The 25,703-nt window shown below is 42.2% G+C and overlaps 1 protein-coding gene and 1 non-coding gene across 3 annotated transcripts in view; one reads left to right on the top strand and one right to left on the bottom strand.

Annotated features, from left to right (window-relative positions):
* Positions 1-25,703, bottom strand: part of TAT (tyrosine aminotransferase) — a 58,057-nt gene that overhangs the window by 23,452 nt on the left and 8,902 nt on the right. The gene's annotated exons all lie outside the window — the stretch shown is intronic.
* Positions 4,869-4,972, top strand: LOC133231225 (U6 spliceosomal RNA). Its single transcript, XR_009731100.1, has one exon. It is a non-coding gene; the product is annotated as a U6 spliceosomal RNA (small nuclear RNA).

Here is a 25,703-nt window from a genome sequence, read left to right as displayed (position 1 = left end):
TGGACAGAGGAGCCTGGTAGGTTGCAGTCCATGGGGTCGCTAGAGTCGGACACGACCGAGTGATTTCACTTTCACTTTTCACTTTCCTGCATTGGAGAAGGAAATGGCAACCCACTCCAGTGTTCTTGCCTGGAGAATCCCAGGGACGGGGGAGCCTGGTGGGCTGCCATCTATGGGGTCCCACAGAGCTGGACACGACTGAAGCGCCTTAGCAACAGCATCAGGATTTCATTCTTTGCATGGCTGAGTAATTTTCATTGGATGAATACAGGACATTTTGTTTATCCATTCATCTGCTGATAGACATTGAAATCATTCCATAATTGATTGTGTTTTGATAGCTGTTCAATATTTACCAGTTGCCTCAGCTCCTGGCGTCATACCTTATCTTCCTAATTCTTAGTCCCCATTCATGTCTTACCTCCAGCTGCATGAAAATGTAGCCAACAGTGGCTATCGCTGAAAATGAATATATTTAAAAAAACATGAAAATGACCACTTCTGTAGAAATCAGAGACTTTTCTACCATATTCATTCAGTAATTGACTTATCTCTGCTTACGGAGTACCTACCATTGGTTAGGCATTGTTTTAAGTTCTACAGACACAGGATTCAAGAAGATGGATACAAACCCTGCTCTCAGAATACTATTATTAAAGTCTAATGAGAGACTTTAAGCAAATAATTATACAGACATTTAAATAGCTATTAGAAATTTTTGAAGCTGTTCAAAGTTAGGCAGTTTTTCTTCCAGCCCTATGAGGCTCAATGTCGGTCCTGAATCTTATGCTTGCCCATGGGTCACGTATTCTTGATATTCGGTCATCTACTGGGATGCTGGATATCTGTGAACGTTTTAGAAAGTCTCAAGAATTTTTTTTTAATATTTATCTATTTGGCTGCACCAGGTCTTAGTCGTGGCACATGGGATCGCTGATCTTCACTGCAGTATGTGGGACCTTTTCAGTTGCAGCACACGGGATCTAATTCCCTGACCAGGGATCAAACCCGGTCCCCCTGCATTGGGAGAGTGGAGTCTTAGCCACCGAACCACCAGGGAAGTCTCACTCCAAGTACATTTTCATGGGTCTGCGGTTCTGAAGAATTCTCTCAGCCAAGAAGCACAGAAATGTCCCGAAGTTTAAAGGGTTTGCTGCTCTCATCCCCCAATGAGGCCTCAAGGACACTCCTTTGCTCTTCTGCCTGGAAATAAGTGCCAGAGGTGATGCAACCCAGCAAATTTTATCTGGATTCACTGCTCAGATCCATGAAAGGGAGGGAATCATCGATAGGGGCCAAACTACAGTGAATTACCCAAGTCTGGGAACATCAAGTTCCCGCGAGACTCTGACGAAACAAAGACGTGATGGGGGTCTCTAGTGATTGAGAAGAGTACCATAGGGTACACATCACCCTCCATGGGAGGACTGGGAGGGAGAGAATAAAAAAGAACAACGTGGTTACCAAAGGTGAAAGAGGGTGGGGTAGGGTAAATTAGGAGTTTGGGATTAGCTGATACAAACTACTATACATAAAATAGATAAACAACAAGGTCCTAATGTATAGCACAGGGAGCTGTATTCAATATTCTGTAATAAACAGCTATAACAGAAAAGAATAGGAGAAAGATATATATGTATAACTGAATCATTTTTCTGTACGCCAGAAACTAACACTAACATTACAAATCAACTACATTTCAATGTAAAAAAAAAGAACAAGTCAGGATAATAGGATTTCAGGTTTGAACCAAAACATGGAGAGAGGTGGGGCATTGTGCCTACTTGTCACTTAAAGCCCTTCTACAGCAAGAGTTCTGCAACCAATTTTAATTAATAAAGTCACTCCATAAGTATCTATGAGCCACACACATGCCTAATACTGGGGAGACAGCAGTGAAAGAACAAGGCAAGCCCTGCCCCTACATTCTTGGAACTGACATTCCTATGGGGCAAGAGAAGCAATGAACAAAGAAACATATGTCAGGAGGCATCAATATCACAGATAAGAATGAGGCAGAGCATGAGATTAGACTACTGGTATTTTGTGTAAGATCATTAGAACAGCTCCCCACTGCCTACACCCTCCCTGAGGCAGTGACATTTAATGGAGAAAGGAAAGAAGAGAGAATGAGTGCAGTGGATGACAGGAGAACAGGCATTCCAGGCAGAAGGAACAGCAGGGCAAAGCCTTGAGGTGGGCTGGCACCTGGTGTGTTCAGGGTGTGGCCAGGCCAGTGGGCTGAGTGAGCCAAGGAAAGGGCGGCAGCAGATGGAGTAAGAGAGAAAGTGCTTTAGTCTTGCTTCTGAGAGGACTAACTAGGGACACTGGTTTAAGACAGGAAAATTTGTTTCACCGCCCCAGACTGGTCCTCTGGCCCCAACTCACTGTCGATAGATGTCTTTAGACGTGAGGAGTTAGGAATGTCAACTGCATCAGTGCTGACCCCACGAAAACTAAAATAAAACCTGCAAAGTGCTGTTGCTGGTGGGTCAGCAGGATCACCTCATTCTGTAGTTGCCAGGCAAAGGCCAGAGGACCAGACAGAGATGCAGGGGGAATTAGGAGGTTATCCTTCTGGTTGAGTCTGTAGAGAACTGGGGCTCTGCTGGGGAGAACCCTGCAGTCACCCCCAGGAAGTGAGTCCACCTGAAAGGGACTTTACACGCAACCTGCTCCATCTCTCCCAAGGCTCTTCCAATCGAGCTGTTCCCTTGGCTGTCACCTGAGAGTCCTGCAAAGTGCTGCTTTGAGGGAACTATGGTATCAGTGGTTATGGTGGTAGGACTCTGACCCTAGGTTTTATAAAAGGAATGGAAAAGCTGTTAATTTATTTTTAAATATCCCACTCTGGTTCTAGAAACTATTTAGGCAGTCATAGACTGTCACAGCATGGAAGGATGCCACCTGGGAAGCGGATTGCATGGCTCCCAAGTGCTGGGGCTGGCCTCCTCCCACCCACACTGAAGCAGCTGCCAGCCTTCCTCCTCCCCTCTCCCTGCCCCAGGTAATGGGCCCACCTCTTATATCCAGGGTTTAGTGAGTATCCCTGGAACTTTATGGCAATAGAAGAGGAAAAATTGGAAACAGTGACAGATTTTCTTTTCTTGGGCTCTAAAATCACTGCAGACAGTGACTGCAGCCATGAAATTAAAAAAACACTTGCTTCTCGGAAGAGAAGCTATGACAAACCTAGACAGCATATTAAAAAGCAGAGACATCACTTTGCCGAAAAAGGTCCACAGAGTCAAAGCTATGGTTTTTCCAGTAGCCATGTATTGACGTGAGAGTTGAACCATAAAGGAGGCTAAGTGCCGAAGAATTGATGCTTTTGAACTATGGTGCTGGAGAAGACTCTTGAGAGTCCTTTGGACTGCAAGGAGATCAAACCAGTCAATCCTAAATTAAATCAACCCTGAATATTCATTGGAAGGACTGATGCTGAAGCTGAAGCTCCAATACTTTGGCCACCTGATGCGAAGAACTGATTCACTGGAAAAGACCCTGATGCTGGGAAAGATTGAAGGCAGGAGGAGAACGGGATGATAGAGGATGAGATGGTTGGATGGCATCACTGACTCAATGGACATGAATTTGAGCAAACTCTGGGAGATGGTGGAGGACAGGGGAGCCTGGCATACTGTAGTCCATGGGGTCACAAAGAGTTGGACATGACTTAGCGACTGAGCAACAATAACTGGCAGCTGAAGGGCTGGGCCTCCAAGTTCAGTCTCTATGTGGAAGTCTTCTGCAGGAAAGTTAGGGAAAGGCAAAGAAAATCACAGAGTTCCCGGCTCCTTGACCCCCTCGCCCCCACTCACCTCCCACTCTTACCCCCTCCTCAGGGAAAGGCAGTTTGCTTTTTCCTCTTGTCTCTCTTTTCAATCCACTGCATACAGATAAACCCTGACCTTTCATTTGATTTGCCAAAAGCCTTTTCCCTTTCTTTCATAAAGAGGATCAAAAACTCTGGTTCTCACAGCTAATGTCTTTAAAATAAACTTTGAGAATCCTTTTTAGAAGTCAGAGCTGAGCTTAGATTCTCCCTCTGCTGTAACACTTCCTGGTCTTCCCTGTAAGATGGGCAACTCTGAGTAAAAGGCAAATGAAGGTCACAGATGATGAAGAAAAAAGAAAAGCATCTCAATGCTCCTTCAAGATAATATTTAATGCTCCATTAACCCTACTACATTTATTATTGTAATACTAACAGAAACTTCTTGAGCATACATATAAAGAAAACTGATGTTCTTTTTTTAAGATGAGTACTCTGGATTGGAAAACAATGTTTTTTCATGAAGTTCCACATACTTAACCATACAACACTAAAAGTCATCTTACTGTATTACAGGAAAAGATTTTTTTTAAGTTATTTCACACAAAACTCTGGATGTGAATGTTTATACTATACTTGTAACTGTCAAAAATGGGAAACAGCATAAATGTCCTTAAGCTAATGAATTAGTAAACAAATATTAGTACATCCAAATAAAGAGAAACTACAGAGCAATAAAAAGGTATGAACTGCCAATACACCATCACCAGGAATGAATCTCAAATGCATTAGGATAAGTTAAAGAAGCCAGACTGAAAAAGTGATAGTATGATTTCATTTGTAGGATGTTCTGGCAAAGGTTGAATTACAAGGAGAGAAAACAGCTCAGTGGTTTCCCAGGGGCTGGAAGTGGGGGAAGGGATGGCTACCAGTAGGAATTTTGGAGGACACTGTCCATATCTTTTTTGTGGTGCTGGCTATATGACTGTACACATTTGACAAAGACTGCAGAACTGTACACACACACACACACACACACACACACACACACAAAACAGTGAATTTTCTACTCCAATTAAAAAAAAATAACCCAGAGCTCACTTCGGCATCACATATACTAAAATTGAAACAATACAGAGATTAGCATGGCCCCTGCACAAGGATGACACACAAATTTGTGAAGCGTTCCATATTAAAAAAAAATAATAATAATCCATAGGTTTGTTTGAGATTTTCCAGTTGTTTCCCCTCCACTATATTAAAAAATTAAAAAAAAAAAACTCTTGACTACTAAAATCTTAAAAAAAAAAAAAAGTGAATTTTCCTGTTTGTAAAGTACATCTTAATTTTTTTTTTTTAAGGAAGAATAATAACAGGTTACCTAAAAAAAAAAAAAAAAAAAAAAAGCTAAAACCAATCCAAACCAAAACACCTGTGCTGAGAAGGATGGCACTGACAGTAATTTTGCAGAAACAGATGGGATGACATCACCTAAAGGGTGGTTTGTTTTTCTTTTAGGAAACAGAAGTGTCCTTTGTGGACAAAACACTACATCCTACCATACACGCCCCACCTCTCAACTTCTCCAAGCTTGGCCACACTGGCTCTTTGGGTCCTTGAACAAGTGAAGCTCATCCCCACCTGAAGACCACTGCCCTAGTGAGGTTTGGACCACAGTTTCATCATTTCCTAAATTGAGCAAATTACTTAACCCTTGTGCTTCAGTTTCTTCATTGGTGAAAATGGGAATAATGATAGCACCGACATCATAGGGTTGCGGTCAGATCTGGTCAATTAACATGCATAAAGGACTTTAACCAATGCTGGAACTGTGCAAATATTTGATCATTGTTAGTGGTTATTACTTCTGGTTCATGAAACTCTTCTTGTCTTTTCTACCTTTCAGCCTTGTAATCCAAAACTGTTTGCATGCATGAATGTGCCTCCTGGGTAAAATATCTTACAAAGAAACTGCGTCCAAACAAATAGGTTATTTCTTGGTAAACAGAGTGGCTTCAAGTTCACTAATAACACTTTTTGTTAAAGTTTTTATTTGATGATAAAAGTAAATATACAAAAAAGTTGTAAAGAAGGTACAGATTTTTCATATACCCTTACCCAGTTCCTGCTAATGTTTATATATAACCACAGTATAATCATCAAAATTAAGAAATTATCATTGATTCAGCCCTTAATTATACTTGCAAACTTCATCTGGATTTCACTCTTTTTCCACCAAAGTCCTATTTCTGTTCTAGGGTCCCATTCAGGATACTACATTGCATTTGGCACAAACAATGTTTTTAAACTATCATTTGACTTAATAATTGTGGTTTTGACTTCTAAAATATGTGAATATAAAAAGACACAAGAGTATATGCCATATTTAAGTTGCAAAGCTTCTCAAGTTCCCTACCCTCATCCTGCCTTATTTTTTCTATATCATTGATTATATCTAACATGCTCTCGTGCGTGTGTGCATGCTAAGTCACTTCAGTCACATCCAATTCTTTGCAACCCTATGGACTGTAGCCCACCAGGATCCTCTGTCCATGGGGTTCTCCAGGCAAGAATACTGGAGTGGGTTGCCATTCCCTTTTCCAGGGGATCTTCCCGACCAAGGGATTGAACCTGCATCTCCTGCTGTTCCAGCATCACAGATGGACTCTTTACCACTGAGCCACTGAGGAAGCCTAACATGCTCTCATATAACATCAAATTTAAGATGCCATTGCATGAAACATGTATCACCATTTTATGTACGAAAGAAAAATGCCATCAGTTACAAGATGCATCCCAAGTTCTAAGATATTAAGACATAAAAACATGTGTCCTAAAATCTATGAAATATGATCTGAATTTTACATGTTCTATTTATTGTCCTTTACCTCATTGGAATGTTGATTTCTTTGTTCCCCAATGTATCTCTGGTTCCTAGCACATAATGAAAAGAAAGTGAAAGTCACTGAGTCATGTCCAACTCTTTGCGACCCCATGGACTATAGAGTCCATGGAATTCTCCAGGCCAGAATACTGGAGTGGGTAACCTTTCTCTTCTCCAGGTGATCTTCCCAACCCAGGGATCAAACCCAGGTCTCCTGCATTGCAGGCAGATTCTTTACCAGCTGAGTCACCAGGGAAGCCCAAGAATACTAGAGTAGGTAGCCTATCCCGTAGCTATGAGGTTCCCTCATAGCTCAGTTGGTGAAGAATCTGCCTGCAATGCAGGAGACCTGGGTTCTATTTCTGGGTTGGGAAGATCCCCTGGAGAAGGAAATGGCAACCCACTCCAGTATTCTCACCTGGAGAATCCCATGGGCAGAAAAGCCTGGCAGGCCACAGTCCATGAGGTCACAAGAGTCAGATATGACTTGGTGACTAAACCACCACCAGCCTATCCCTTTCCAGCAGATCTTCCCAACCCAGGAATCAAACTGGGGTCTCTTGCATTGCAAGTGGATTCTTTACCAACTGAGCTATAGCACATAATAGTCACTCAGAAAATATGTGTTGAATGAACAAATTAATAATACAATGCCAGCTAAAATGGAGCCCTTGTCAGGCTCCATTTGAATGGTGTCAGGCACCATTCAAAGCTCTTTGCTTATATTAACTCTGTTCATTGTTTAGATCCCTGGTGGGCTATAGTTCAAAGGGTTGCAAACAGTCGGACATGACTGAAGCAACTTAGCACATGTGTATGCAGCAATAATCCAGAGAGTGATATTTTCAATACCTAAGCTAACCAGAACATAAAATTAAGCAACGGGGAAACTGTCTGGCATTCCAGTGTTTAGGCCTCTACATTTCCACTGCAGGGGACTCAAGTTTGATCCCTAGTCAGGGAACTAAAATATGACGTGCCACATGGTACAGCCAAAATATAATCATATAATAATAAATAAATAAATAAAATTAAGCAGCTGAAAGAAAAACCAAAAAAAGAGTATGAGTATCTTGTTTTACAATGTACTGAGAATTTAAAATAATTTTACTCATCAACAAATACCGATTGAGTACTTGTACAGTGTCAGCCCATTCGCCAGGCAATCCATTCCAGTATTCTCACCTGGAGTACCCGATGGACAGAGGAACCTGGCAGTCTACAGTCCATAGGGTCGAAAAGAGTTGGACATGACTGAAGCAACTAAGCACATAAACATTTTACAGATGTTAACTCATCTGATATTCACAACAACATGAGGTACGTACTGTTATGAGCCCTGTTTTACGAATGAGAAAACCCAGGTGCCTAAAGGTCAAGGAATTTGCTCAAGGTCACACAGCTACCAATGGCAAAGTCAAAACTGACACCAAGGCAGCTATTCTAGGTATCTGCATTCTTATCCGCCAGACTACATTGCTTCATACCAACTAGAATAGCCTATATTTATGGTACTTAAGCGGTAGCCTGAGCTTCTCTGGTGGCTCAGATGGTAAAGAATCCACCTGCAGTGTGGAAGACCTGGGTTAGATCCCTGGGTTGGAAGATCCCATGGCAGAGGACACGGCAACCCACTCCAGTATTCTTGCCTGGAGCATCCCCACGGATAGAGGAGCCTGGCACGCTACAGTCCATGGGGTCACAAAGAGTCGGACATGACTGAGCGACTAAGCACACACACACAAGTGGTAGTTAGTTCAGTTCAGTCATGTCTGACTCTGTGACCCCATGGACTGCAGCCTGCCAGGCTTTCCTGTCCACCACCAGTGAAGTTGCTCAGTCATGTCCGACCCTTTGCAGTCCCGTGGACTAGCCTACCAGGCTCCTCCATCCACGGAATTTGCCAGACAAGAGTACTGGAGTGGGTTGCCAGTGTAAAATAACAAAAATCATGAACTTCTGTAACCAAAGTGACCCCCTTACTCTCTGGTTAATTAGGCCTTTGCATTTTCTGGCCAATGATCATCAAGTGAAACAACCTACTTTGGTTGACTTTTGTCCTATTGACATTTGTTGAATGCCCTTGATGTGACTAGTACTGTGGTATGTGATGGGGATAGACAGGTAAGACAGGCTGGGAAACCAATGATTGTCACCATGGAGGTCTGTAAGGAGCTTCAGGATGAGCCCAGAGGAAAGGAGAGGACTTTATGAAACCTTGAGTGGAAGCTTGAGGGAGGGGTCAGTTTGCCAAATGAGAGCAAATGAAGGCTAGACTCACTGCCAGGCAAACCTCCTAGCCTCCAGACCTGAGGCTGAGTGGACTCCTTCCCCTCTCTTTACAAAATGATTTTCACTGCCTTGGAACAAGAGATCAGCTCTGGCTGCCTGTCTCTGACACAGAGCAAATATTGAGAAACATCAGACTCATTGACTCCAGTGTTGCACCTTATTGCATGTGCCATGGAAGACATCTCTTCTCCTGCCCCCGACCCCTCAAATGAGCATCAGGTATTCGAGGCAGAGCTAGTAAATGAGATGGGATAATTAGAGGCTGCCGAGGGACACAGGGAGTGAGGAAAGAACCAAAAAAGAGTGACTGGAGATTGATCCTGCAAATGTTTCCCACCCACAGGGACCCTGGTCTTGTGGAACTAGTGATGAATATTGCCTGACATCAAAGGAATAATCCATAACTACAAAGCATGTGAATGTTAGCTGTTCTGGGGTCTCCCAGGAACCGTTGTCTCCTTTCTTTAAAATAAATAAAAAATAAATAAAGTTACAGTTTTAGGTACACACACATATATACAGTAGTGTTTTCTCAGATTTTATGTATGATCAATCTATCAAAGTGACCAATGAAACTGCTTATAGAAGTTCCTGATTTTTACTGTTCTATTGATTTTTAACTGCCACTAAGTTCTCACTTAGATGTCAGTGTGCCCTAACATGAAAATTATTAACTGTAATGCTTATGTGTCTTGTAAATATTTGATCAACGTGTTCCTGGCCTGTGCTTTTGCTAAAGTGTGGACTCTAGGAAAGGGTATATATCCCTGTTTCTTTCCATGTTTGTGCATTTCTGAGGGCAAGGGCCATATTTGTTTAACTTTTTTTAAATACAGTTCTAGATAGTTCCATGCTCAAGGGAGTACTTAAACAACCCAGTTTAATCAAGAGGTGAATGTTCATTTCCAAGAGGAAGTAAGATATGAACACATTCAAACATTTTGATGTTTTAAAACTCATAAAAAATGTGATTTACAAGTACCAAATAAATCAGACCAAATATACATACTCATTAATAAAAATGACAATTTGGACAACTTTGTATATTTTGGTTTTTCATCATGGAGTGACAGTCCGAAACTGGCAGCCACAATTTGTGTCTGATGTAGGCAGAACTGGAAGAACATTCCAGCACAATGGTAATATTCCAACTCCAACTGTCCTTTTCCATGCATCTTCAAGTCATGTCTACCATGATTTTTCCCTCTTTTTTAAAAAAATTGCTCATTTATTTGTTTCTGGCTGCTGGGTCTTCATTGCTGCACGGGCGTTCTCTACTCGGGGAGGAGTGGGGGCTCCTCTCTAGTTGTGGCATGCGGGCGTCTCATTGCAGTGGCTTCTTTAGGGCCCAAGGGCTTCAGCAGTGCGCTTAGTAGTTGCAGATCCTGGGCTCTAGAGCACAGGCTCAGTAGTCGTAGCCCACAGGCTTAGTGGCTCCACGGCATGTGGGATCTTCCAGATCAGGGATTGAACTCATATTTCCTTTGTTGGCAGGTGGATTCTATACTACTGAGCCACCAGGGAAGCCCTCCCCTTCTTTAAAAAAAAAATTCAAACTTGTGTTTTCCCTTCTGTACAAACTATGGGAAGGTTCAGGTGTGAAGTGACACAGAAAAAATAAATATGACAGCTAATACTTACACAGAACTTATTATATGTCAACCCCAATTCTAGGTGTTTTGCATATTAATCTGTTTACTTCTTACAACAATCCTATGAGGTCAGTTTTAATATTATGCTCATTTTCATGAAGGAAAGCTTTTCACTTCTTTGAAGGAAACAGGTCCAGAAAGATTAAATATCTTGCTCAAGTTCCCAAATTTATCAGGTAGTGGATCTGGGATTTAAACTTAGGTAGTCTGACTCACAGATCTATCTTTTTTTTAATTTTTAAAAATATGTATTTGACGGTACTGAATCTTAGTTGTGGCACACGAGATCCTTTAGTTGCAGCACGCAGGATCTAGTTCCATGACCAGGGATCAAACCCGGACCCCTTGCATTGGCAGCACAGAATCATAGCCACTGGACCACCAAGAAGTCCCTCACAGATCTATCTTAACCACTAATATATGACCAGAAAAAAGCCCTTCAAGAATTTGCTGGTCACCTTTATCTTTACCATGAGTGGATCTGACCTGCGTGCTAAGTAAGTGGCACAATAACTCTCAAACTTCTTAAAAGTCGTGGCCAAATCACACGTGGAAAAATGAAACAGCAATGAAAATTTCAAAGTATATAAAACTTACTTTATTTGATATGTTGACGTATATGTCACGTGAATTTTGGTAACATGATACCTTAGAATGGAAGCTCCCAAAAGCTTAGGGACCTGCGATGATACTCAAGCTATTTCTCCAGCTTCTTCCAATCATCTGGCATTTACATCTGCCTCCTCTATGTCCTCTCAGACATAACAGAGTTCACATGTCCCTAGTAGTCAGGCCAGATGGCAGCAGCTGCTGGACACTTCATATGATATGTTGTAGAAACTCTAAACTCTGATTTTTCACCTCATGGGTTGTTGCTATTGTTGTTCTTTTGGTTATTTATAGTGACTTGACTGGACTAATTCTGTAGAGTCAGTTTACCCTACAAAATGCAGCCCCAGATACCTATGGATGGTTTGTTCTTTTTTTCCATTACTTTAAAAGTCTGGCTTCCTAGGAGCTATCCCTTGATCAGGATAACTTAACACTCAGTACTAATCCAGAAACAACTGGATAGCTGTTCCCGTACATGGCCTTCTGGATCACCAGAGGTCTGTGGGAACTCATCAAGACCCACTATGCCTATCTCGGTTCTTGATTTCACTATCAACTTTCTGGCCAATCTACTGCCCTGTTGCTTGCCTAAACCCTCAGGATAGCTATGGCATTTGCCTTCCTTGTTTGTTTGCCACTAAGATAATTAGAGATACCAAGGGAACATTTCATACAAAGATGGGCTCAATAAAGGACAGAAATGGTATGGACCTAACAGAAGCAGAAGATATTAAGAAGAGATGGCAAGAATACACAGAAGAACTGTACAAAAAAGATCTTCATGACCCAGATAATCACGATGGTGTGATCACTCACCTAGAGCCAGACATCCTGGAATATGAAGTCAAGTGGGCCTTAGAAAGCATCACTATGAACAAAGCTAGTGAAGGTGATGGAATTCCAGTTGAGCTATTTCAAATCCTGAAAGATGATGCTGTGAAAGTGCTGCACTCCATATGCCAGCAAATTTGGAAAACTCAGCAGTGGCCACAAGACTGGAAAAGGTCAGTTTTCATTCCAATCCCAAAGAAAGGCAATGCCAAAGAATGCTCAAACTACTGCACAATTGCACTCATCTCACACGCTAGTAAAGTAATGCTCAAAATTCTCCAAGCCAGGCTTCAGCAATATGTGAACCGTGAATTTCCTGATGTTCAAGCTGGTTTTAGAAAAGGCAGAGGAACCAGAGACCAAATTGCCAACATCCGCTGGATCATGGAAAAAGCAAGAGAGTTCCAGAAAAACATCTATTTCTGCTTTATTGACTATGCCAAAGCCTTTGACTGTGTGGATCACAATAAACTGTGGAAAATTCTGAAAGAGATGGGAATACCAGACCACCTGACCTGCCTCTTGAGAAATTTATATGCAAGTCAGGAAGCAACAGTTAGAAGTGGACATGGAACAACAGACTGGTTCCAAATAGGAGAAGGAGTACGTCAAGGCTGTATATTGTCACCCTGCTTATTTAGCTTATATGCAGAGTACATCATGAGAAACGCTGGACTGGAAGAAGCACAAGCTGGATTCAAGACTGCTGGGAGAAATATCAATAACATCAGATATGCAGATGACACTACCCTGATGGCAGAAAGTGAAGAGGAACTCAAAAGCCTCTTGATGAAAGTGAAAGTGGTGAGTGAAAAAGTTGGCTTAAAGCTCAACATTCAGAAAACAAAGATCACGGCATCCGGTCTCACCACTTCACGGGAAATAGATGGGGAAACAGTGGAAACAGTGTCAGACTTTATTTTTTGGACTCCAAAATCACTGCAGATGGCGATTGCAGCCATGAAATTAAAAGACGCTTACTCCTTGGAAGGAAAGTTATGACCAACCTAGATAGCATATTCAAAAGCAGAGACATTACTTTGCCAACAAAGGTTCGTCTAGTCAAGGCTATGGTTTTTCCTGTGGTCATGTATGGATGTGAGAGTTGGACTGTGAAGAAGGCTGAGCGCTGAAGAATTGATGCTTTTGAATTGTGGTATTGGAGAAGACTCTTGGGAGTCCCTTGGACTGCAAGGAGATCCAACCAGTCCATTCTGAAGGAGATCAGCTCTGGGATTTCTTTGGAAGGAATGATGCTAAAGCTGAAACTCCAGTACTTTGGCCACCTCATGTGAAGAGTTGACTCATTGAAAAAGACTCTGATGCTGGGAGGGATTGGAGGCAGGAGGAGAAGGGGACAACAGAGGATGAGATGGCTGGATGGCATCACTGACTCGATGGACGTGAGTCTGGATGAACTCTGGGAGTTGGTGATGGACAGGGAGGCCTGGTGTGCTGGGATTCATGGGGTCGCAAAGAGCTGGACACGACTGAGCAACTGAACTGAACTGACTGAAGATCTTTCCCTGGTGGCTCACAGAGTAAAGAATCTACTTGCAATGCAGGAGACCCAGTTTTGATCCCTGGTTTGGGAAGATCCCCTGGAGGAGGGCATGGCAACCCACTCCAATATTCTTGCCTGGGATATCCCATGAGGAGCCTGAAGAGCTATAGAGTCACAAAGGGTCAGACATAACCGAGGGACTAACAGAGAAAGAGAAGATCCTTGCTGTTTTTTTTTAACAAACCCTTGGGCACTGGGTTTCCTCTGTGTCCTGCTCCAAATCCAATTGGTCCCCTCTGGCAATGAGGGTGCTATTTTATAGCTTAGCCCAGCTGTAGTCCATGGGGTCTGGAAGAGTGAGACATGACTGGGAGACTGAACAACAACAACTCTGGTGGAATTACCAGCTGAAGAACTGGGTCCCAGGGTGGGCGCTGTCCCAGACAAGAAGTTATAAGCTCTCACTGCTCATACCTGATGCTGAGTAGTTTTTCCTGAATAAACACTTCTCAATTTGTTGTACACCTCTGCTCAATTTCCAGAATCCCTAAGTGGTTGTTTTTGATCATTTTATTCAGTTTTGTTATTGCTTTGAGGGGAGAGGATTTGTCATGTTCCTTGCTCTGCCAGTCCAAAGTCCTACTCCCCTCACTCTCAAATACAATCAACCACACAGTTCTAGCAAATTTACTTGTCATAGATCTCTGAAATCCACTTCCTTCTCTTTATCTCCACTACCTCCTCCTAGTCCCAGCTACCATCCCCTCTTAAGTGAACTATTTGTAATCATCTCTTTGGAAATCTACGCTCATTCTAACTGTTCTCCATGTTGTAACCACTCATATGGTCCAAAGGTATTTTCTGATCATGTCACACTTATCTCCTTCACCCTAGCTTAAAATCTTTGACTGACTTCCCACTGCTCTCAAGATAAAAAGTCCCTAGCACTCTCTCAGAAGACCTGAGTTCTCTAACTGCTCATGATAGGGCTTCTTTTTCCTAGACTCACTGATCTTCCCATCATTCTGGGATTATCCCCATCTCCTTTCTATCTTAGGGCTTTTGCACTTGCATTTTCATCCACCTTGAACTCCCCAGTCCTTCTTTATCTAGCTAAGGCTCACTCTTACCCCATACTGCAAACATCATTTCCTTGGGGAAATCTTTCCTAACATGCCCTATGTCTGCTCCCACCAGAGTTTACTTCTTGGCCCTAATTGCAAGTGTGATATTACATTTATGGTGTGATTGTTTCTTTGTTTTCCATTGCCTCCTTCACTGAATTGTAAAATTGTGAAAGTAGGAACCATATTTACCTCTACATCTCCAACACTGAGCTCATAGGATATGCTCAATTCAGAATGAATGCATGTTATCACCCAAAATACATCAGTTCAGTTCAGTCGCTCAGTCGTGTCCGACTCTTTGCGACCCCATGAATCGCAGCACGCCAGGCCTCCCTATGCATCACCAACTCCCAGAGTTTACCCAAACTCATATCCATCGAGTCGGTGATGCCATCCAGCCATCTCATTCTCTGTCGTCCCCTTCTCCTCCTGCCCCCAATCCCTCCCAGAATCAGTCTTTTCCAATGAGTCAACTCTTCTTGTTAGGTGGCCAAAGTATTGGAGTTTCAGCTTCAGCATCAGTCTTTCCAATGAACACCCAGGACTGATCCCCTTCAGAATCAGAATGGACTGGTTGGATCTCCTTGCAGTCCAAGGGACTCTCAAGAGTCTTCTCCAACACCACAGTTCAAAAGCATCAATTCTTCGGCGCTCAGCCTTCTTCACAGTCCAACTCTCACATCCATACATGACCACAGGATAAACCATAGCCTTGACTGGACGGACCTTTGTTGGCAAAGTAATGTCTCTGCTTTTGAATATGCTATCTAGGTTGGTCATAACTTTCCTTCCAAGGAGTAACCGTCTTTTAATTTCATGGCTGCAATCACCATCTGTAGTGATTTGGGAGTCCAAAAAAATAAAGTCTGACACTGTTTCCACTATTTCCCCATCTATTTCCCATGAAGTGATGGGACCAGATGCCATGATCTTCGTTTTCTGAATGTTGAGTTTTAAGCCAACTTTTTCATCTCCTCTTTCACTTTCATCAAGAGGCTTTTCAGTTCCTCTTCACTTTCTGCCATAAGGGTGGTGTCATCTGCATATCTGAGGTTACTGATATTTCTCCCGGCAATCTTAACTCCAGCTTGTGCTTCTTCCAGCCCAGAAATACATCACTTCATGGCAATTCAATCTAAATATCAAAGGGGACATAAAAGCAAAGTTCTAAACTTGATGTTATTGAGGAAAAAAGATTTAATATATGTATTATAAAGGAAACTTGTAGAGAAAAAGGACCTGATAAACAAGAAACCCAACTATTTTTATCACACAAAAATCACTCCTCATATTTTAATATAACTTTTTTAACCTTTTGGCCACACTGTATACCATGAGGGATCTTAGTTCCCTGACCAGGTATTGAACCCCTGCCCCTGGCAATGGAAGCACAAAGTCTTAACCACTGGACCACTAAGGAAGTACCCTGATATATTTTTAATAGATTATATTTTTTTAGAGATGTTCTAGATTCACAGCAAAATTGACCATAAGGTATGGAGATTTTTCATGTATCTTCTGCCCCTACATATGGATAGCTTCCTTCATTATCAATATCACTCACCAGAGTGACACATTTTCTTTTACCAAGAGTGAACCTACATGGACACATCATCATCATCATCCAAAGTCCATAGTTTACACTATGGTTCACTTTTGTTGTTGCACATTCTATGGGTTTGGACAAACATATAATGACATGTATCCACCATTATAGTATTATAAAAAGAAGTTCCACTGACCAGAAAATTCTCTGTGCTCCACCTATTCATCTCTCTCCACCTAATCCCTGGCAACCACTGATCTTTTTACTGCCTCTACAGGTTTGCCTTTTCCAGAATGCCATATAGTTTGAATCATACAGAAAGCAGCCTTTTCAGGTTAGCTTCTTTCACTTAGAAACAGGCATTTATGTTTCCTGTCTGTCTTTTCATGGCTTGATGGCTCATTTCTTTTTAGTGCTGACTATAATGCCATTGTCTGGATATATCCCCCAATTTATTTATCCATTCACCTAGTGAAGAACATCTTGGTTGCGTCCAGGTTTCAGAATTACTGATAAAATTGCTATGTGAAAGTGAAAGTCGCTCAGTCACATCCAGCTCTTGAGGACCCCATGGATTATACAGTCCATGAAATTCTCCAGGCCAGAATACTGGAGTGGGTAGTTGTTCTCCAGGGAATCTTCCCAACCCAGGGATCAAACCCAGGTCTCCTGCATTGCAGGCGGATTCTTTACCAGCTGAGCCACCAGGGATGCCCAAAGATTGCTATAAACAATTTTATTTAAAATCTCTGTGCAGGTTTTGCTTTGTTGCTGTTGTTTGGCCACTAAGTCATGTCCAACTCTTTACAACCCCATAGACTGTAGCCCGCCAGGCTCCTCTGTCCATGGGATTTCCTAGGCAAGAATACTAGAGTGGGTTGCCATTTCCTTCTCCATCTGATCTTTCCTAGCCAAGGTCGAACCCATCTCTTGTGGCTCCTGCACTGGCAGGCAGATTCTTCACCACCGAGTTACCAGGGATGCCCTCAGACTTTGGTGGGACCTAAGTTTTCAGCCCCTTTGAGCAAATACTGAAGAAGGTGAGTGAGTGCTGGATCATATGAAAAAGTAAGTTTAGTTTTGTAAGAAACTTCCAAGAAAATTTTTCTAATGGCTTACCATTTGCATTCTCTCCAGCAATGTATGAGGTTTCTGTTATTCTTCATCCTCATCAGTAGTTGGTGTTCAGCGTTCATTGTTCTGGATTTTGGTCATTATAGTAGGGATGGCCTGAGTCTACTTCACTTTGAATTTCCATTTTCCTGATGACATATGATATGGGCATCTTTTCATGTGCTTATTTGCCATCTGTATATCTTCTTTCATGAGATAACCTGTTCAGGTCTTTGGCCCATTTTTTAATCTGGTTGTTCATTTTCTTATTGTTGAGTTTTAAGAATTCTTCATATGTTTTGAATAACAATACTTTATTATATGCATTTTTTGCAAATACTTTATCCCAGTCTGTGGTTCGTCTTCTCATTCTCTTCATATTTCACAGAGCAAAGATTTTGAATTCTAACGAAGTCCAACTATCAATTATTTCCTTCATGGATCATGTCTCTGATGATAAAAAGTTATCACCACACCCAAAGACATCTAGGTTTTCTCCTGCTATCTACTCGGAGTATAAAACTATAAAGTTTTGAATTTTGCATTTAGGTCTGTGATCTGTTTTGAATTAATTTTTGTTAAGAGTATAAGTTCTGTGTCTAGGTTCCTTTTCGTCTGTGTGTGCGTGTCCAGTTGTTCCAGCACGATTTGCTGGAAAGACTATCTTTGTCCCGTGGTATTGCCTTTGCTTCTTTGCCAAAGATCAGTTGCCTATATTTATGTGGGTTATTTTTGAGCTCTCTATTCTGTCCCATTGATCTATTTGTCTATTCTGTCACCAGTATCACACTGTCTGACTGTTGTTGATTTATACTAAGTCATGAAGTCAGGTAGTATCATTCCTTAAGTTTGTTCTCTTTCAATATTGCACTGGCTATTCTCGGTCTTTCCCTTCCAGGTAAATTTCAGGTTTGTCAATATCTACAAAATGACTTACTGGGATTGCACTGAATCCACTAGATCAATTTGGGAGGAATTGACAATTTGACAGTAATGACTCTTCCTTCCCATGAATATGGAATATTCCTCCATTTATTTAGTTCTCCTTTGATATTTTTCATCAGAATTTTGTATTTTCTTCAAATAAATCTTGTACATACTTTGTTAGATTTGTGTCTTTTCATTTTTCTGCAGTACTAATATAAACTGTATTATGAGGACGGAGAAGGCAATGGCACCCCACTCCAGTACTCTTGCCTGGAAAATCCCACGGACGGAGGAGCCTGGTAGGCTCCAGTCCATGGGGTCGCTAAGAGTCAGGCACGACTGAGCGACTTCACTTTCACTTATGCTTAAATTTCAAATTCCACTTATTCACTACTTGCATATAGGAAAGAGTTGATTTTTATAAATTAACCTTGTATCCTGTAACCTTTACCATAACTACTGCCTTAATTGCTTATTAATTCTAGGAGTTTTTTTGTTTCATATTTTCTACATAAATAATCATGTCATCTGTGAACAAAGGTAGTTTAATTTCTTCTTTCCCAATATGTATACCCTTTATTTCTTTTCCTTGTCTTACTGCATTAGCTAGAATTTTCAGTATGATATTGAAAAGCAGTAGTGAGGGGGAAATCCTTGCCTTGGTTCTAACCTGTAGGATTACAGAAATGTAGTGGTGAGAGGGGACTTCTGAGTGGGATGCTTCTAGCTTCTCACCATTGAGTATGATATGAGCTATAAGTTTTTTATAGATATGCTCTAAATTCAGGAAATTCCCCTCTATTCCTAGTTTACTGAGACTTTTTATCATAAATGGGTGTTTGAGTTTCTCAAATGCTTTTTCTGCATCTAAGATATGATCATGTGTTTTTCCTTCTTTAGCCTACTGATGTGATAAAGTGAAACTGTTAGTCACAAAGTCGTGTCTGACTCTTTGCAATCCCACGGACTGTAACCCACCAAGCTCCTCTGTCCATGGAATTCTCCAGGCATGAATACTGGAGTGGGTTGCCATTCCCTTCTCCAGCAGACCTTCCTGACCCAGGGATCGAACCTGTGTCTCCTACATTACAGGCAGATTCTTTAACATCTGAGCCACCAGGGACTTGTCTGATGAATTATACTGATGTGATGGATTATATTATTTGATTTTCCAAGTGTTGAACCAGCCTTGCATACCTGAGAAAATTCCCTCTTGGTCATGGCACATAATTCTTTTGATTTGCTAATATTTTGTTGAGGATTCTTTTTGTTGTTGTTGTTGAGGATTCTTACATCTGTGCCCATGAAAGAGATTTGTCTGTAGTTTTCCTGTAATCTTTTTATCAGAGTTTGGTATTAGAGTAATGTTGGCCTCATAGAATGTGTGAAGAAGTACTCCCTCTGCTTCCATCCTCTGAAAACAACTAGACTCAATACAATTTTCTTCAATAAATGTTTGGTAGAATTCACCATTGAATCCATCTGGGTCTGGTACTTTCTGTTACATCAATTTGATTTATCTTTTCAAAGAACCAGATTTAACAATACTAATAATTTAATAATATTCCACTAATATCTAAAATAATAATGATATTACTAATGAACAATGATAATGACATCAATAATAATGATTGATTTTAAAGATGAAGATGTTTGTCTATTCAACAAATGTTTGTTGAGCACTTAACTCCATGCCAGGCACGGTCATAACGTAAAAACAACAGCTCCTATGAAGATTCCATGCGGAAGTGAAGTGAGTGAAATTAGCTCAGTTGTGTCCGACTCTTTGCAACCCTATGGACTATGCAGTCCATGGAATTCTCCAGCCTAAAATACTGGAGTAGGTAGCCTTTTCCTTCTCCATGGGATCTTCCCAACCCAGGGATCAAACCCAGGTCTCCTGCATTGTGGGCAGATTCTTTACCAGCTGAGCCACAAGGGAAGCCCAAGAATAGTGGAGTGGGTAGCCTATCCCTTCTCCACAGATCTTCCTGACACAGGAATTGAACGGGGGTCTCCTGCATTGCAGGCGGATTCTTTACCAACTGAGCTATGAGGGAAGGAGGAGAAGTGATATTATCAGGCAGAGGTCATTCATCCCTCTGTGCAAAAGCTTACTTTGGGAAGATTCTGGGGTGGGGGTGATATGGCAGAAGAGACTGCCACCTGCTGGAGGGAACATGTGCCCCAAAGAAGGAAAGGATGATGTGTGAAGAGGTCTGAAGGTAGTAATTAGTGTGCTTCCTCTGTGTATACATTTTACCTGAAGCTGGCTCTTGGAGTCAAGTTGGTGTTCCACTCTCCCTGGCCCAAGGCTGCCCTTTGCACTCAGCCACCATCCATGGGACATTATGAATCACCTCCACCCAATACTACTGACCAAGATGGGGCTGATGACAGGACGTCAGTGCACAGAAAGCCTCAAACACAGGTCAGTTGATGCAGGTGCCATTTCCGGGCGAGGCAGTGGTTTCTTTCTGAGTCACTTTTGGAAGCAACATACTGAATGTTTAATGAGATGAAAAAGTCGGAGGAACCTGTTTTTGATTAGTGTACACATTACTGACATCCTACGGTTTAGTGAACGGCTAGGTTTTGCTAGTGCCTGGTGGACTTCTTCACTGGATGCTAAAATGGAAACTATGTCCAATGATGCTCAGAGGGCATGACAAAGAGCATGAAGGGAGAAGCCTGGAATAGAGAAAAACAATTTCACGGGACTTTGGCCTGCCACGGCCATGTTACAAGAATGTCTCTTTGAGAAAAGAAAATGGCAAGACACAACTGGACACAAAGATCCATATTCTTGAACCCCAGGAATTCCTCTTCAGAGAATTTATCCCAAAGAAGTAATTTATTTCTGCCTCAGCTCTAATACTGAAGGATTGAAAACATCCTAAATACCCACAATTGGGGGACAACTAAGTGAACTATGATGATACAAACTGAAAGTACAGTCGTCCCTCAGTACCCAAGGGGTACCAGGACCCCCACGGACACCAAAATCCAAAGATGCTCAAGTCTCTTACATAAAATGGTACCGTATTTGCATATAGTCTATATGCATCCTCCTGTAAACTGTAAATCATCTCTAATTACTGATAATACCTAATACAATGTAAATGCCATGTAAATAGCTGTAAATACCACGCAAATGCAAGGTAAATAGTGCCAGCATGTGGCAAATTCAGGTTTTGTGTTTCAGAACTTCCTGGAATCTTTTTCCCAATATTTTTGATTTGTGGTTGGTTAAATCTGAGGATGCAGAACCCTGCTGATACCAAGGGCCAACTGTACCATAGATTGAGTGGATTCAACAACCAAAATACATATAAGGGTCTGTTCTGGGCCTCTCTCACTGATCATCTTCTCCCTGTCTCTTCACATTGTTGTCCCTCTATACACATCTATCTCTGTGTCCAAATTTCCCCTTTTTTTAATAAAGACAACAGCCATCTTGGATCAGGTCACACCCTAATGATTGCATTTTAAATTGATTATTTTTGTAAAGTCCCTATCTCCAAATAAGGTCACAGTCTGAGGTACTAGGGGTTAAGACATATAGGCCGTACTGCGCATAGCTTGCAGGACATTAGCTCCCAACCAGGAACTGAACTCATGCAGTGAAAGTACGAAGTCCCAACCACTGGACGACCAGGGAATTCCCCTCTTTTTCTTTTTGAGGGGAGATACAACTTAACTCATAATAGCGTTTTATGGCACAATGCTAAGGGAAATAATAACAACAGCAAACTCTCATTCAGTTCTTTCCCTGTATCAGTGTTATAAATGCTTTACATATGCTAATTCATTCAGTCCTCAAGACATTCCTATGAGGTATCATTATCCTCATTTTGTGCATAAGAAAATTGAGGTATAAAAATGTTATTTTCTCAAGGTCACATGAGTAATAAATGGTGGAATCAGGCTTTGAACCCAGGCCATCCGGCTCCAGAGACCATATAATTAACCTTGTCACCATACTGCAAAATTTCATGTATGTTAGGATGCCAACAATACTTAAACATGTAAAAAATATTTTTGCAGGCAAAACCTTAATAAAGTACACAAAAGTAAAAGCAATTTATAGTCAGGAGCCAGGTTATTTTTATGTAACATTACTTTTACAATTAATATATGCACATGCCTCTATAGACTTTTCCTAAAATCAGAGACTGCTGTGAAAAAAGTCTTCACAATCTGGGAAAATTCTTACAGACACTATACACCAAAAGATGAGTGGTGAAAACCATTAGGACAGCCAGTATCCAAGATGGCCCCAGTGATGCTTGCCTGCTGGTAGCCAAGCCTTGGTGTGGTCCTTCTACATTCAATAAGCCCTGACTTGTGTGACCAATAGAATACTGTATGACTTCCAAGGGAAAGGTCAAAAAAGGCACTGCAGCTTCCACCTTTGTCTCTTGGATCTCCAGCTCTGGGAAGTCAGCTGCCACGTCATGGTGACACCCAAGCAGTCTGGTGGAGAGCCTCACTTAGGGATGAATTGATGCCTCCTGGCCACAGCAGCATCAACTTGCCACCCTGTGAGTAATCAACCTTTGGAACAGATGGATTAAAATCTGGCTAACTATAGACTCAGCTACAACCTCATGGGGGACCCATGAGCCATCCAGCCCAGTCATTGCTGAATTTCTGACCCATAGTGTGGTAAACAGAATAATGTCCCACCCCAAAAACGTCTACATCCTACTCCCTGGATCCTGTGAATATGTCAGCAATACATGGCAAAAGTGACTTTGCAGATTTAATTAAGGATCTTAAAATAAGGAAACTAGTCTCAATTATCTGGGTGGGCCCACATTTGGGGCTCAAACTCTAACCTGCCTGGAATTACAGCCTTTGCAACCTTAGGAAATGGTGGATATATGGGAGAGATAAATCTTAATTATGCAAGTAGACAGCTTACATCAAGAGGAGTCCCCCTAGGTTCAAAAGGACCAGGCTTGCCCTTGACAACTCTTCTTTCCTCTAGAGACATGGGTATTTGTGGATGAGGTATAGAAAAATGATTTAACACTTGGAAGTAAAGAAAAAATAATTGTATGTCTTCAACATCACGTGGAACATTGTTTAACAGGCCTGCCCAAAGCTATTGATTCTCAGGACTTCCCTGATGGTCCAAGTGTACTGATAACTTTTATTCTGTGTCACTGAAAACAAACAAAAACCAAAAAAACACACTTAAGTGACTGCCCTGGTGGTCCACTGGCTAAGACTCCATGCTCCCAATGCAGGAGCCCAGGTTCAAACCCTGGTCAGGCAACTAGATCCTACGTGTTGCAGTTAAAGAGCCTGCAAGCCAACGAAGACTGATGATTGCATGTGCCACAGCTAAGACCCAGCACCGACAAATAAATGCATACTTTAAAAACTAAAAAAAAAAAAATTTTTTTTAAAGATGAGTATTTTTGACAAGAGAAGGAATTTCTCTGGTGAGGGGGGAAGTGGGAAGGTGCTTCTAGGAGAACAGGTCCTGAAGTTCTAGACAAGAGACATCGTTTCTGTTTTTCATGCCTTTATTGATCCCCTTTCTCTTTAGTCCATAGGTATGATTAAGTCTCTCCTTTCTAGAAAATAGCTCCCCTTCCTTCTGGCTGTGGTGTTGTCTCCTACTCTTCTCACCTGAGAATGCAATCTGGTTCCTCCTTAGCAACCCTCTCATGATCTAGCCAAACTCATTGTTGTTGTTTATTCACTAAGTCGGAGAAGGCAATGGCAACCCACTCCGGTACTCTTGCCTGGAAAATCCCATGGACGGAGGAGCCTGGTAGGCTGCAGTCCATGCAGTCGCTAAGGGTCAGACACGACTGAGCGTCTTCACTTTCACTTTTCACTTTCATGCATTGGAGAAGGAAATGGCAACTCACTCCAGTGTTCCTGCCTGGAGAATCCCAGGGACGGGGAGCCTGGTGGGCTGCCGTCTATGGGGTAGCACGGAGTCGGACACGACTGAAGTGACTTAGCAGCAGCAGCAGTCACTGAGTCATGTAAGACTCGTTGTGACCCCATGGACTGTAGCCTGCCAGGCTCTTCTGTCCAAGTGATTCTCCAGGCAAGAAGACTGCAGTGGGTTACCATTTTCTTCCTCACGGGTTCTTCCTGACCCACGGATCGAACTTGCGTCTCCTGCATAGCAGACATACTCTTTACCACTGAGCCACCAGGGAAGCCCAGCCAAACTCACTAACACTGTCCAAATACAACAGACACTTTCCAATCTTGAATTCACTTAGCTTTCTGTAATAAAAAATATTTATAGCTACCAATATCTGACATTCATTGAGCACCAGACACTGTTTTAGGTATTTATCTTTCATTGAGTGACCATGCTCTTGGTCACTTGGCACTTACTGATTGGTTGCTCTTTCTCATTTACTATATACTTCCTTCCAACAGTGTTAGTTGCTCAGTCATGTCCCACTCTTTGTGATCCCATAGACTGCAGCCCACCAGGCTCCTCTGTCCATGGAATTCTCCAGGCAAGAATACTGGAGTGGTTAGTCATTCCCTTCTCCAGGGGATCTTCCCAACCCAGGGACAGAACCCAGGTCTCCCACATTGCAGACAGATTCTTTACCATCTGAGCCACCAGGGAAGCCCAAGAAAATTGGAGTGGGTAGCCTATCCCTTCTCCAGGGGATATTCCTGACCCAGGAATTGAACTGGGTTCTCCTGCACTGCAGGCAAATTCTTTACCAGCTGAGCTACCAGGGAATCCCCTTGCTGCTGCTGCTGCTGCTAAGTCGCTTCAGTCGTATCCGACTCTCTTCCACCCCATAGACGGCAGCCCACCAGGCTCCCCATCCCTGGGATTCTCCAGGTAAGAACACTGGAGTGGGTTGTCATTTCCTTCTCCAATGCATGAAAGTGAAAAGTGAAAGTGAAGTCGCTCAGTTGTGTCCGACTCCTATCGACCCCATGGACTGCAGACTACCAGGCCCCTCCATCCATGGGATTTTCCAGGCAAGAGTACTGGAGTGGGTTGCCATTGCCTTGTCCGGGGGAATACCCTTAACATTGCCTAAATCAACTTTCTTTCCATCCACAATGCCTCGGCTTGAACCAGCTCTCCTCCCCAAACCTCCTAAAAGGTTATTTCTATAGCAAATTTGACTAGATACTTCCTCATAAAAAGCCATCTGTGGGTTCTGCATGACTTGTGGTCACAAACCTAGCATGCATGCCAATACACAAATATTTATTTATAAATTATATCCATGTACCACTGTAAATTATATCCATGTAGCCTACCCTGGTGTCTCAGTAGGAGAAAATCTGCCTGCCAATGCAGGAGACACAGGTTCAATACCTGGGTCACGAAGATCCCCTGGTGAAGGAAATGGCAACCCACTCCTGTATTATCGCCTGGACAGAGGAGCCTGGCAGGCTAGGGTCCACAGGGTCACAAAAGAGTTGGAC

The sequence above is a fragment of the Bos javanicus genome, chromosome 18 (assembly GCF_032452875.1).
Source record: "Bos javanicus breed banteng chromosome 18, ARS-OSU_banteng_1.0, whole genome shotgun sequence".
Taxonomy (NCBI): Eukaryota; Metazoa; Chordata; class Mammalia; order Artiodactyla; family Bovidae; genus Bos; species Bos javanicus.
Note: the sequence above shows the minus strand (reverse complement) of the source record. Positions and strands in the feature narration are given on the sequence as shown.